The sequence below is a fragment of the Danio rerio genome, chromosome 7 (assembly GCF_049306965.1).
Source record: "Danio rerio strain Tuebingen ecotype United States chromosome 7, GRCz12tu, whole genome shotgun sequence".
Lineage (NCBI taxonomy): Eukaryota > Metazoa > Chordata > Actinopteri > Cypriniformes > Danionidae > Danio > Danio rerio.
Genome location: NC_133182.1, coordinates 9,532,501 through 9,546,611, shown reverse-complemented (window position 1 = coordinate 9,546,611; position 14,111 = coordinate 9,532,501). Strand labels below are relative to the sequence as shown.

General features: G+C 35.4%; 2 protein-coding genes across 4 annotated transcripts in view; both read left to right on the top strand.

Annotated features, from left to right (window-relative positions):
- The window catches only part of aldh1a3 (aldehyde dehydrogenase 1 family, member A3), a 145,511-nt gene extending 140,908 nt beyond the window's left edge, over positions 1–4,603 (top strand). Inside the window, exon 12 of the transcript XR_012382525.1 lies at positions 4,391–4,603. The gene's annotated coding sequence lies outside the window, so the exon portion shown is untranslated. The remainder of the gene's footprint in view (positions 1–4,390) is intronic.
- lrrk1 (leucine-rich repeat kinase 1) overlaps positions 1–14,111 on the top strand; it is a 198,582-nt gene that overhangs the window by 48,136 nt on the left and 136,335 nt on the right. The window lies entirely within an intron of this gene.

The window sequence follows — 14,111 nt, the reverse complement described above, 5'->3', positions numbered from 1 at the left end:
ACTTGCGTATTAACTTTGTTTTCACTTAACTATTTACTTATTTTTTACTTATTCAATTGATTTATTTATTCATTTACCTTTTTACTTTAATAAATTGTTTAGTTACTTATTTACTTATTTATTTGCTCATTTATAATGGTGGACAACATCGGGAAAAAAACATGGTGGCTTCAGATTTATACAGCTAAAGTAGTTTTTAATGCTATTTTTAACTTAATGAATCTTATCATTTTAACTTATTAAAAAACAAAATCTGGTTTATTCAGTTCATTGTCTGTGCTCCTTTTTATCTATTTTTTCAGTTAAAACACTCCCCTTCCTAACTCTAACTAGCACTTAATTCTCTGATCACAAAAAGTTCCTCTGTATAATGAGCTCTTATATGTATTGCCCCTTCTTGTTAAATTACTGAATGCCTCCTCAATTGTAAAACGCTTTGAACAGAAGCGTCTGCTAAATGACTAAGTGTAATGTACTTAGCAGCTTTCTCTGATGTGTGTGTCAGTGAGTAAAACGTGCGCTGAATACATGCTGCAAATAAAAACCCTTGATACTTTTGACACTAAAGAGGAAAGCCTATTAACACCAAGTATCACAGCTTTGTTCACACTTGCTGCTGAAGGTTTTCACTATGTGTGAGAAATACAGTGCACACACATTAATAACCGGCTTTCACAACAGGTTTTTAAAATTGGTCTCGGGCCTCCTCCTCAAACGTCTTTATGCTCTGTGCTTATTTCAGTATTTCTGTTCAAACATGTTTCAGCCTGTAAAATCTGCTCTGCTGGCCTGAACAAGCAGTCAAACAAGATCTGTGATATAATGATTTATATCTAGAGAGACACTTGGGTTTAGATTTGCAGATGAAGTTGCTTTTTTTCCCCAAATGCGTTTTAATAGATAAATAAATAAAGAATCAGCTTTATTTGTGTATAGTTACAGTTTTTCTCAGTCGCTTTGGTGTATTTCTCACAACACTATTTACATTTGCTCAACAGGTAATGCATTTCTCAAAACGATTAGTCATTTGTGCACATCCTAGTAGCAGTTTCTCATTCCTTCCAACACATTGCAGATGCTTTTGGACATGCATCAAATGCTTTCATACAACTCTCTGCTGTTTAGAACATTATCATTTGCTTATGCCATGTCAGTCAAAATGAACTGAACTTGTGAATGCTGAATAGTCATTTCATATAAAACTAATAGTCCTTATTTAATTACTTGAGTCATTACATACAAAAATGTTGAACTAGTTGTCAAAATATGTCTAGCAAAGTTCATAAAAAAATAAAAAAATTTAAATCTTTAAATCTTTAAAAAAATAAAATAAATAAAATAAATAAAAATTTAAATCTTTATTTGCCTGAAAATGTCTCAAAAATTGAACAATTTGATGAATGATTTACAGACCTGTTTATGTTGTAGGCTCAGTTCGTTGTATTTTATTTTATTTTATTACTATTATTATTATTTTTATTTAAATGTTCTTTTTTATGATTTATGTATTTTTTATAATTTTTAAAATCTTTTTTATTATTATTGGTATTTATTATTATTATTATTATTATTATTATTATTATTATTTACTTTATTTTGTTATATTTTATTTTACTTCAGTTTTGTGAGTAAATGTTGAGGCGTTGTGTAGCTGCATATTTATATGTAATGTAATGTAATGTATTGTGTATTTATATAGCACATTTATTGTGTATGGCCATACACCCAAAGTGCTTTACAATCATGAGGGGGGTCTCTCAACACCACCACCAGTGTGCAGCATTCACTTGGATGATGCGACGGCTGCCACAGGACAACGGCGCCAGTGCACTCACCACACACCAGCTATTGGTGGAGTGGAGAGACAGTGATCGAGCTAATTCAGTGGAAGGGGATGATTGGGAGGCCATGATCGTATGGGCCGATAGAGGGACTTTGGCCAGGACACGGGGGTTACACCCCTACTCTTTCACGAGAAGTGCCATGGGATTTTTTTAATGACCACAGAGAGTCAGGACCTCGGTTTAACGTCTCATCCGAAAGACGGCACCCACTGACAGTGTAGTGTCCCCTTCACTTTTACTGGGGCATTAGGACTCATACAGACCACAGGTTGAGCGCCCCCTGCTGGCCTCACTAACACCACTTCCAACAGCAACCTAGTGTTCCCTAGTGGTCTCCCATCCAGGTACTGACCAGGCTCAGCCCTGCTTAGCTTCAGTGAGTAACCGGTCTTGGGCTGCAGGGTGACATGGTTGTGGCTATATGACCGTCATCTTCACTGTACATATTTATAACAAAACAGAGCCTATAACATTACTGCCACCTTTCATTTTCATTGAAAATACAAAGCATACCCTCTCTTTCGCTTTTTAATCATCAATAGTGGCCATTATAACAGTATAACGTACAATAAGTTTATACATTATAGGAAATAAAGGCAAGCAATCAGTCAAATGTGCGGAATCCGCGTACGTTGCTACATAAATTAAGGGTGCTTTCACACCTAAACTTTTGTTTCGGAGCCTGTCTCGCTTGCCCAGTTAGCGCGGTTTGTTTGGCATATGTTAATCCAGCAATCACGCTCTGATGGGCGCCAAATCAATCGTTCCGAGATTGCCTGAATGAGGTGATCTCGGCTCGATTAAAACGAACTCTGGAGCGGATCGATTGTAGTGAGAAATTGATATGAGCCGAGCGCGGTTATATCACAGTGTATCATGGATATACATCATAGGCATATATACGGCTATATGAAGACAGAATTATGAGTAGGGCGGGAGGTCATTCCTACTGGTAAGTGTGCGTTTCATGGTAAAGCCTATATGCTTATTTCACGCGGCCGCCATTTTAAAGAACCAAAGCGAGGCTGCGGTGGGAAGAAACCCGGAAGTATAGGACGAGCACTGTAAACATTGCAGTAACATGCCGTGTACTACAAACCTCCAGCTGTTGCCAAGATTTCAAAATGCAGAAAATGGTGTAACCATCACTTTAATATTATTTAGAAAGTTTATTTTAAACAATTAAAAGCAATTTTGCATCAAACAACATCACAATCTTAGTGATACGCTTAAGTGTCCTACTAGGCTTCAGCTCATGGCACTAGTTAAACACCGTGAGGACGCTTTCCTGCTTCAGTCTATGTAACCCGGTGACTGATAAAACACTGCAGTCCTCTGTAGCACACCCTCGTGTTGTCTGTCATAGTGTTGTCCTGGTACTGAAGTTTTAAACCCGGCTATTTCCCCGCTAACATGGAAGCGCTTCTGAGCGCGGATGTCTCGACACGACTGATCTTCACGGCTTCCGTCTCCGTGTATCTGTGTTTGGTTTGCACTCAGTTTACTTCTTCACCCAGTGCAAACACAGATACACGGACTGGAGCGCGAAGCAGCCGTCAAGATCAGTCGAGTCATCAAGCAGATCGCTCGGCTCGTCTGTGTTTGTGCCAAGTGTGCCGCAAGCCTGCGTTTGAGTGAAGGTCTAGGCCGTTAGATCGCCCCCTGGGGACTGGCTGCAGTACAAGTCATAAAGCCCGCCTCCTCCGTGTTAATGAAGGAGACTTGAGCCCAAATAAAAAAATGTATTACACTTGCAATAAAATGTCCCGAAAGATGGTTCTGGTCGATTAAGGCACTGGTTATTGTGCTGAAATAGGTGCAGATCTTCATTTTTGTAAACAGTTAGTTTTTAGCAGTAATTTAATGCTGGGCATGTCATCGTGATTGACAGCTGTGATTGACAGTTTCTCAAAGCAGCACGTCTGAGCTTCAGCAGGAGACTGAAGTTTTATTACTCGATTTCTGTGTTATTTTACCATGATAAAATGAGTTCAGCAGTAAACTACAGTTCCTGACATACATAATCCTGGTGGAACACTGTTTATTCGCTGAGGTCAGGACTTTTTTGCGGGCTTTATTATTTTGCTGATACACGCCTAACCACCCAGATAGCAAAATACACTCGGACCAGTTCGGCTAGATTCTCGCCTGCCGGAGACTTACCCCACAGAGCTCAGACTGACTACCTCTGCTGGACCTACTCCGGATGCCTGGACTCACTGCCTGATTCCAGCCCGAGCCTGCCGCATGCGAGCCGGAATCAGCCCGCGACGCCGCGAGTAGGCTATGCGCTGCGGCCCGGAGCTGGCGCGATTGAATATAAAAAACCCTCATATTTGTTAACGTTATTACATCCATCTGTGTTGATATGACAGCAAACGCATGCTGAGAAGTTCGGGGGGCGTAGTTGATTTTACATAAAGCGTTTGGTTGGAAGCTCGACTCATTTTCGCGGCTCCTCCTCTGGCTCCATCAGACAGTCCTTCTGCGCATGTCAAGGCTCCAATTTCAGCAGTCTTTTGCGACAGTTTGTGCCCGTCAAGCAGGTGTTTTGCCCTCAAGGCGTTCAATGGGAAAAGGGGCTGTCGCGTCGTCCATATTTTTTACAGTCATTGGTTTGTGCTCAGTATACAGCGGTGGGTGAACTGATGACCTTCTCGGCCAATCACAATCATTTCTGTTGAACACGTGAACACAATGGCAAATCAGCGCTGTTTTAAGAAAGCCATCAACATTGCCTTAAATGTTAGCGCGAAATTGCTGTTTTTTCTTTTAATTCAGTATCGTGACAAGTCTAATATAGACATCTTAAACGTGTTTGGGAAAGAAAACGTTAGCTAACTTGTGCCATTTCCCTTAACTTAGCTGAAAATGAGCTCTGATATCCCTTTTTACATTCACCATTCATTCAGAACGGACCTTCGGGTCACCCGGTAGGTGGAGAAATGATAAATTTGTGTCACTTTCTCTTCGCTGATAAGATATACGGCCAGTTATACATCATTCCTACGGAAACCCGGAAGGGACGTAGTGGAGGAGAAAAAAATTGGCTGGGTGAAAAAAAAAAAATGGGTGAAAGAAAAAAATGGGTGGGAGGAAAATATATATTTCTAAGTTTTTGCGTTCTCTCGCAAAGTTTTGCGTTCCCTCGCAAAGATGTTTTGCGTTCCCTCGCAAAGTTTTGCATTATCTCGCAAAGATGTTTTGCGTTCCCTCGCAAAGTTTTGCGTTCCCTCGCAAAGATGTTTTGCGTTCCCTCGCAAAGATGTTTTGCGTTCTCGCAAAGATGTTTTGCGTTCTCTCGCAAAACTGTGTCTCCACAAACACTTCCTGTTCACTTTATTCACATAAACCCTCCCGTTTTTGCCGATATTCTCCCGTATTTTACCATTCTACCCCACTTTCTTTACATTACTGTGCGTCGATCGTCGACTTTCATATGCAACCTCTGAACCAGTGAATGCATGTATAAGCGCTGACTGACAGACGCGCTCCATACAATAAACTGATCCCAGATCAGCATCGTACACGCCATTTACAGAGGAGCGGGTATATGTTTAAACAGACAAATACACTGATAATATGAAACATGTCCGTCCTGTATGTTTTATTTTAAACTGTTTATTTTCTCTTAAATGAGCACAACCAGTTTCTAAAGTAATGGACTGCTTTCATTATAGATCTGTGCATTCTTACAGAGACACCTCTGTTATCAAACTAAAAAAAACATGAGATTCATTTGCTGCTCACTTGTTTGATAACAGAAGTGTCCCTTTAAATGGCGCGCACAGACGCTGATCTGGGATCAGTTTATTGTACGAAGCGCGTCTGTCAGTCAGCGCTTATACATGCATTCACTGGTTCAGAGGTTGCAAAGTGAAAGGCGATGATTAGCGCACAGTAATGTAAAGAAAGTGGGGTAGAATGGTAAAATATGGGAGAATTTCAGCAAAAACGGGAGGGTTTACGTGAGTGAAGTGAACAGGAAGTGTTTGTGGAGAAACAGTTTTGCGAGAGAACACAAAACATCTTTGCGAGGGAACGCAAAACTTTGCGAGGGAACGCAAAAACTTAGAAATATATATTTTCCTCCCTCCCATTTTTTTCTTTCACCCATTTTTTTTTTTCACCCAGCCAATTTTTTTCTCCTCCACTACGTCCCTTCCGGGGTTCCGTACATTCCTATGTAACTCCCAATGATACTTCCGGTTTTCTTCCCACCGCAGCCTCGATTTCGCTTTTGAAAATGGCGGCCACGTGAAATCAGTCTATAGTGCATAAGCCAACTGCTATGTATGAGAGTCTTACCTCTGATTTATACTTGGTGACTATGTCTGTGGGTGTCACCATTCAAAATGAAAGCGAAACCAACTCCCAAAACATTCTGAAAGAACGTCATTTTGGCCGGATTTTGTTCTGAATGATGTCATTTCAGTTCTTGTTTCGATTTTGTTTGAAGTGTACCGGGACTTCAAGGCATGTTTGTTTTCTGTTCTGTGAGCGCAGTGATCTCTGATGACGTTAGAGCGTGTGGTCTGTGAGCGGTCAGTGATACTCCTCTGTAAATACTGTTACGGGTCTCTATAATGAGGTCTGGAGTGATTGATGGTGTGACTGTAATGGCTTCTAAATGGGCATCAGTTAACAAACACTCATCTGATCCTCTCATCATTACATTAAACCCGTTCAATTGCAGGCAAAAACAAGTTGTTATTGAGCTGAGTGGAGAAAAAAACACACAAAAAATATGTGTTGCAAATGTGTTACAATAAAACTGTATTCAGAAAGGCTGCACACTGAAAAGTGTACACTGTATAATATTTTTATATTCAGCATCTTTGTCACCTTGATATTATTTTACTGCATATTTAATTAGTAAGTAACATTGCTTGTTTAACTTAACTTTAAGGTTAATTCACGTTTGATGTGGTAGACTACTTCTAAACCAGTACAAAAAATGATGAATGTTTTACACAAAACTGGAGTAAGAGTTGCAGAAAAAAAATTTCCTTTTTATATTTAATTATTATTATATATTTATTTATTTATTTTGCTTTGTCCATTTTTAAATATTTTCCTTTTTCTAGTTTTACTGCTTTGCTAAATGTATAAATATAATTTGGATCATTTAAGAAATTAGTCATGAGCAGAAATGATGCAAAGCGAGGTAAAAAAACAGAGCTTAATGCGGAAGATTATTGTTGTTTTTATTATTAACCATAAGCACTCTCCGAATATCCAGCTTAGCCTAAGCTCACATGATGATTTTGATCTGTCAGTAGGGGCAACATGCTCCAAAAAACATATTTATTTTTTATTTTTTTATTTTATTACTACTATTATTATATTTTTATTTCATAAAATCTTTTATTATTTGTTTATTCACTTTTAATTTTTTTTAATTAATTTATTATTATTATTATTTATTTTTATTATTATTTTATTTTATTTTATTTTACTCCAGTTTTGTGATTTTAAAAAATTGATCAAATAACGTCTGTATAAAAAATAATACAGAAAAAAAACATTATTGTATTGTATTGTATTGTATTGTATTGTATTTTTTATTTATTTAATTAAATTTTTTATTTTATTACTGTTATATATATTTTTTAGTTAAATTTTCTTTTTTATGAATTTTTGAATGTATTTTTACTATTTTTTTATTTATTATTATTATTATTTTTATTATTATTATTATTATTATTATTATTATTATTTGCTTTATTAATTTGTTATATTTTATTTTATTTTACTCCAGTTTTGTGATTTTAATAAAATTGAACAAATAACATCTGCATTAAAAATAATATAGAAAAAACAATATTTTATTTTATTATTTTTTTATTTATTTAATTTTATTTTTAAATTTTTGACTATTATTTTTTATTTAAATAATTTTTCTTTTTTATAATTTTTAGTTATTATTTTTTTTTATTCGTTTTTTAAATTTTTTTTATTTTTATTATTCATTTTTATTATTATTATTATTTTATTTTATTTTACTCCAGTTTTGTGATTTTAATAAAATCGGTCTAATAACATTTGTATTAAAAATAATAGTGTGTGTGTGTGCGTGTGTGCGTGTGCGCGTGTGTGCGCGTGTGCGCGTGCGTGTGCGTGTGTGCGTGTGTTTAATTTTTTTTTGTCCATAAGTTTTTATTTTGCATATTTTGCAATTTTACTCCATTTTTACCTTTTTTTTAAATGAGATTTTCTTTATGAAATTATATTCATTCATTAATTTTTTTGTCGGCTTAGTCCCTTTATTAATCCGGGGTCGGCACAGTGGAATGAACCGCCAACTTATCCAGCAAGTTTTTACGCAGCAGATGTCCTTCCAGCCACAACCCATCTCTGGGAAACATCCACACACACACACTCATACACTACGGACAATTTAGCCTACCCTATTCACCTGTACCGCATGTCTTTGGACTGTGGGGGAAACCGAAGCACCCGGAGGAAACCCACGCAAACGCAGGTAGAACATGCAAACTCCACACAGAAACGGCAACTGAGCTGAGGCTCAAACCAGTGACCTTCTTGCTGTGAGGTGACAGCACTACCTACTGCACCACTGCTTCGCCTGAAATTATATTTATTAAATAATGTTAAAAAAACAAAATGAATCCAGCTTTATTTTATTTTCTTCTAAATAAAATAACTAAATTTGTTATTTAATCATGTTTAATTAACATTTTTATGTATTTATATGTAATACATTTCTGCATATAATTTACATATTTTAGCATAATAGCTTTTTTTTTTAAACAGAGCTTTAAATAAAATGCTAAAGGCAGTTTCATATAGTATAAGTCTGTAAAGCTACAGTACTTTTGAAACTATGTATATGAATAATAATGCCTGAAAGATTGTTCACTGGGTTGTGGGTTTCTTGCAAATTTTGTTGAATGCCAACTCATTTGCAAGTTAAAAAGTGTCTGCTAAATGACTAAATGTAATATAAATGTAAGTATTGTGCATTCTGCTCATTGCATACTATTTTATACTGTTTCATTGTAAATCTCTGCTGAAACGTGTGTATGCAACTATGCATGTCATTCAGGCATTCAGAGCAAATGTAAACTTTGACATGCTGCAGAAATGGTAGTAAAATAGTCTTGATTTAGAGATGAGCGGAAAAAGAGGAGGATTTGAGTGTCTGTAGGCCACAGCGAGCCAGGATAAGAATGAGGAAGTGAAGACTTGCATTTAAAATCAGTTTTCTTCTAATGTCTCAACATCTAAAATTACCTCATATTTGACAAGTGACATACTTTGTAGCATTTAGTGGAAAAATTGATTACTACTGGTTATTATTGACAACATGTGGGAATACTTTGTTGAAAAATGTATGTAGTGTGCTGGACTTCATTTTCAGTGTTAGTAATCTTTCATTCAATCTAAAAACTCACTCATTTTAAAATAGATCTCAATATTTTAGGTTTATATCTAGTTTTAGCTTGGTTTGTTCTTTAAACAAGTGCTGTGTTATCTTGTAAAGCACTTTGGTCAGCTCAGTTGTATTTAAACAGTGCTATATAAATAAAGAAAGAAAGGGCAATGAAGAAATAATGTCACCCATATTTCTTAAAGGGCTCCTATTTTACCCTTTTACATGATGTAAAATAAGTATTTTGTCTCTCCAGAATATGCCTGTGAATTTTCAGCTCAGAAAGGGTTAGGGTTAGGATCATTTGGTATACCCTGTGGAAAATGTAAATTTTTAGGAGTGAGTTGGAACTGTTTTGCGCCTGTGCCTTTAATTGCAAATGAGCTGGTTCTCTCCGCCCACTCTTTGGGCTTGTCACTACAGAATGAAAACCTGTTAAATAAACACCTAAAATGTTTAAATTGACAGATTTTAAGCCATAAATTCTCTAAATTTACAACAATATTTGGGACATAGCTGTCTCTAAAAACGTTTATTGGGAAACTTACACCTATACATAATAGGACTTCACAATATATCGGTTCAGCATCGATATCGCAATTTGTGCATCCGCAATAGTCACATTGCAAAGATCTGCAATGTTGAATTGGGATTATATTTGACCAGGAGCCACAGTTCAGAACATAGTCAGGCCAGAGTCAATTGAAATTTTTATCATAATAGAGCAAATGTTTATAATTTTCATGTTTTTAAGGCATGTGACTCGTTTCAAGAGCATTCAGGCACTAGGAATTGTACCGTTTGAAAGAGCACTCTGAAGCAGGTTTTCATTCAGCATGTCTCTGTACATTGCTGCATTCATCTTTCTCTCTATCCTGACTAGTCTTCCAGTTCCTGCTGCTGAAAAACATCCCCACAGCATGATGCTATTATTATCAGCCTGGTGATGAGCGGTGCCTGGGATTTACTCTAAAGCAGTGGTTCTCAAACTGTGGTACGCGTACCACTAGTGGTACGCGGAGGAATCGCCAAATGATGAAATAAACAATTAACATTTTTAATCCTTTGATGTGAACTATATTATCGATGTGATCCACTTTGGCTTTTTTGTGAAGCGTACGATCACAGCGCTGTGCTTATAATGTTTATTTTAGTGCAATTTGTCATAAGCTGCTGAAAATCAGTTTCCGAATTGATTCTGGGGTGATTTGACTGACATGAAAAGTGGCCAATCCCAGTCGACCTTGTTTAGTTTTTGCGTGAAAGGGCGGGACAAAGGCTTTCTGTGTCGCAGAGACAGAAAAAACAACTTATAAACAAATGTTTTGTTGGAATAATGCTTCTCGGATGTTTTCACTATCGAGATGTCTAGCAGAGTGATTAAACCGCGGACATATTTCTTGCCTATTTGATGATCTACATACACGTTTCGCTCTCCAACAGCGAGTCGACTCGCCTCTGACCTGTCACTCCTCTATACTGTCTGAATGGCGGCGCGGCAATGGAGGTATTGCGCAATTACTCATTTCTGGAAAGGTGGCGTGTGCTTTATTTTAACACGAAAGCGCATTCATGTACGCAAATCACTAAAACAGATATGCGAGCTCTTAAATAAGCTTTTTTCAAATGAATTGCAAGTCCTCTCATGATCGCGTGTGTGCTCAGATTGAACACAATCGCGATCTCTCCACTATTAAAGTAGACATTATTTGTCTTTGTTCCTTGACTAAATTTAGTCAAAAGTATTCAAAGTTATCAAGTATTTAGAATTAGATTGATGCATGATCGATGACCATGCTAATGGTCTTCTTATTTGGCTGTATTGTGAAGTGAAACTTACTTTTAGCAAAGGTGGAACTTTTTTATTTCTTTACGACAAAAGAAGTATGCTGGAAATGTTTCTGGATGAGGTATTTGTGTGATTTATACATTTAGCTGTATTCTGATCTGTCTTAAAGCATTAACTTACAGGTCAAAGCAATCCGTTGTTGCTTATTGTTTATTTAAAAATAACAATAAGGCTCTTAAAGCACTGCTTTGATAAATGTTATCACATTTCAAATACCTCAAGTAAAATAAAGTCATTTGTTTTATTTTTTTACTGACAGTGTACTTGTGTTTTTTGTAAAATTTGTATTTTAGTTTAAGATCAAGTGTAAAATAAAATCTACATGTGATGTACAGCTATTTAAGAAACAAATTTGCCATATTGTTAAGAAAAATAGTGTAAAATATGTAAATAAAAGGCTAAATTTAAATCTTTTCATCATATACTAAATAAACCTTTCAAAGGTTGGAAATATTGTTTAAAAAATAGGCCAAAAGTGTCTCTATGGCCTTAAAAATTATGTGGTAGTTTTACCAGCTATTGAAAAAGATTAATTGTCATGAAAGGAAAAATGGACCATACTTTCTTTGTTTGTGCAAATTCCTTTACATGTAGCTTTGGGATTTAAGCAATTAAACCATTCAATCAGGTTTACACTTAAAAGTGATTTCATAATGAAAATCTGATTTTGTTTTTTTCAAAAGTAACCAAATAGTACTTTTTAAAAGAGTACTTTGTACTTTTACCTAATATTAGTTGTATTTACTAAAATGTGTGTTATTTTAGCTGTGTAATAGTATTTTTACTTGAGTACAAAAAATATTTCACAAGCATTTAGTGCAGGTTTATTATATTATTAATATATGATTAATAATAATAATAATAATAATAATAATTATTATTATTATTATCATTATTATTAATGGTTTTTATTTGTATCAATTCCTATGCAATATTTTATGGGTTGCTGAGAATACATTTCAATACATACATCTTCAATACATACATCTTCAATACATAGCATGTCAGTCTTAAAAATAAAAAAATAGCTGCTGGAAAAAGTGCTTAAAATTCCTTGATTTTCATTAGGCTTTGCCTGTATGAACCCTGTCATATGAACATTTAACATATATTTCAAGATTTTTCAGAAAGTGTATGAATATGCCATATAGCCTATATTTATGAGGTCCAAGCAACATTTCCAGCTTTTGATGAATAGGCTCCTATGAATACTTTAGATTTAAATACAGCAGTTTTCCTTTTATATATATATATATATATATATATATATATATATATATATATTTTTTTTTTTTTACCTGCAAACAGTTAATGTTCAGACTATTTAAAATGTTTAAAGTGACTGACAATTATACATATTCTTAATAATAGGAATTAATCTGCCTCGTTTTCAAACTCTGCACAGCTGTAGCTGCTTAATTAGGCCTACGGCGCAATTTTTTTAATACTGGTCATTATGGTGGTACTTGGAGAGACAATTTTTTTCTAAGGTGGTACTTGGTGAAAAAAGTTTGAGAACCATTGCTCTAAAGAGTTCAATTTGAGTCTCAACAGACCAGAGAATTTGGTTTCTTATGGTCTGAGAGTCCTTCAGATGCCTTTTGGAAAATTCCAGGTGGGGAGTAACTTCTGTCTGGCCACTCTACCATAAAGGCCTGATTGGTGGATTGCTGCACAGATGGTTGTCCTTCTGTAAGGTTCTCCTCTCTCCACAGAAGATTGCTGGAGCTCAGACAGAGTGACCATCGGGTTGTTGATCACCTCCCTGACTAAAGCCCTTCTCCCCTGATCATTCAGCTTAGATGGCCGGCCAGTTCTAGGATGAGTCCTGTTGGTTCCAAATATCTTCCATTTACGGATGATGGAGGCCGCTGTGCTCATTGGAACTTTCAGAGCAGCAGAACTGTTTCTGTAACCTTTTCCAGCCTTGTGCCTCCTCTCTTGGAGGTCTACATACAATTCCTTTGTCTTCATGCTTGGTTTGTGCTTTGACATGCACTGTCAACCCTGGGGCCTTATATAGACAGGTGTATGCCTTTTCAATTCATATCCATCAACTGAATTGACCACAGATTAAGCTGCTGAAACATCTCAAGAATGATCAGTGGAAACCGAATGTACATGAGCTTAATTTAGAGCTTCATGGCAAAGGCTGTGAATACTGATGTACATGTGATTTTACAGCTTTTTTTATTTTTAAGAAATTTGCAACAATTTCAAAAACTCTACATTGTCATTATGGGGTGTTGTGTGTAGAATTCTGAGGAAATAAATGAATTTAATCCATTTTGGAATAAGGCTGTAACAAGAAAATGTGGGAAAAAATTAAGCGTTATCAATACTTTCGGGATGCACTGTAATTCCTTTGGATTTGTTCACCAACCTTTATAAACATAAAGCTGAGCTCTTTTTTATTTTGTATTCTCACTATTAATTCTATGGGTTATTAAAGAAGTCTAAAATTAGAGCCCACAATAAAATTTCACTAATTCAACTGTTTTGAACTTGTATTAGCTGTAATATGTGTGAATTTTATGCATATATTAACTTTTTAATCCTTCTGCAATTTAATTTGTTTACTCCGTACACGAACATACAATAAAAGAATTACACTATGTATTATACGTTTGAATTAATCTGTTTTTATAATTTTATATTTTTATATTTTATTATAGATTAAGCCGAAGGAAAATGAATGAATGAATGAATGAAAGGGTTCTGGACTGCTTTGTTCACTCTGCCTCTGGACTAGACTATGTATTATATATGTTAAACAAAATTTTTTTTTTTACTTTTCGTATTTTTATATTTTGGTATATTTATATATATTTTTATAGAGCTTCAATATAATGATAATACCGTGTATTATGATAAGTTCAGTAATTAATCACAAGAAATTTGATATCAGAATAATGTTTCACACACACATACACACACACACAGACGGTGCACTACAGTACTCTACACTGCTGTTTTTAATTACCTGTGATTAGTTACAAATATTATTTCAAAAGAAATTGAA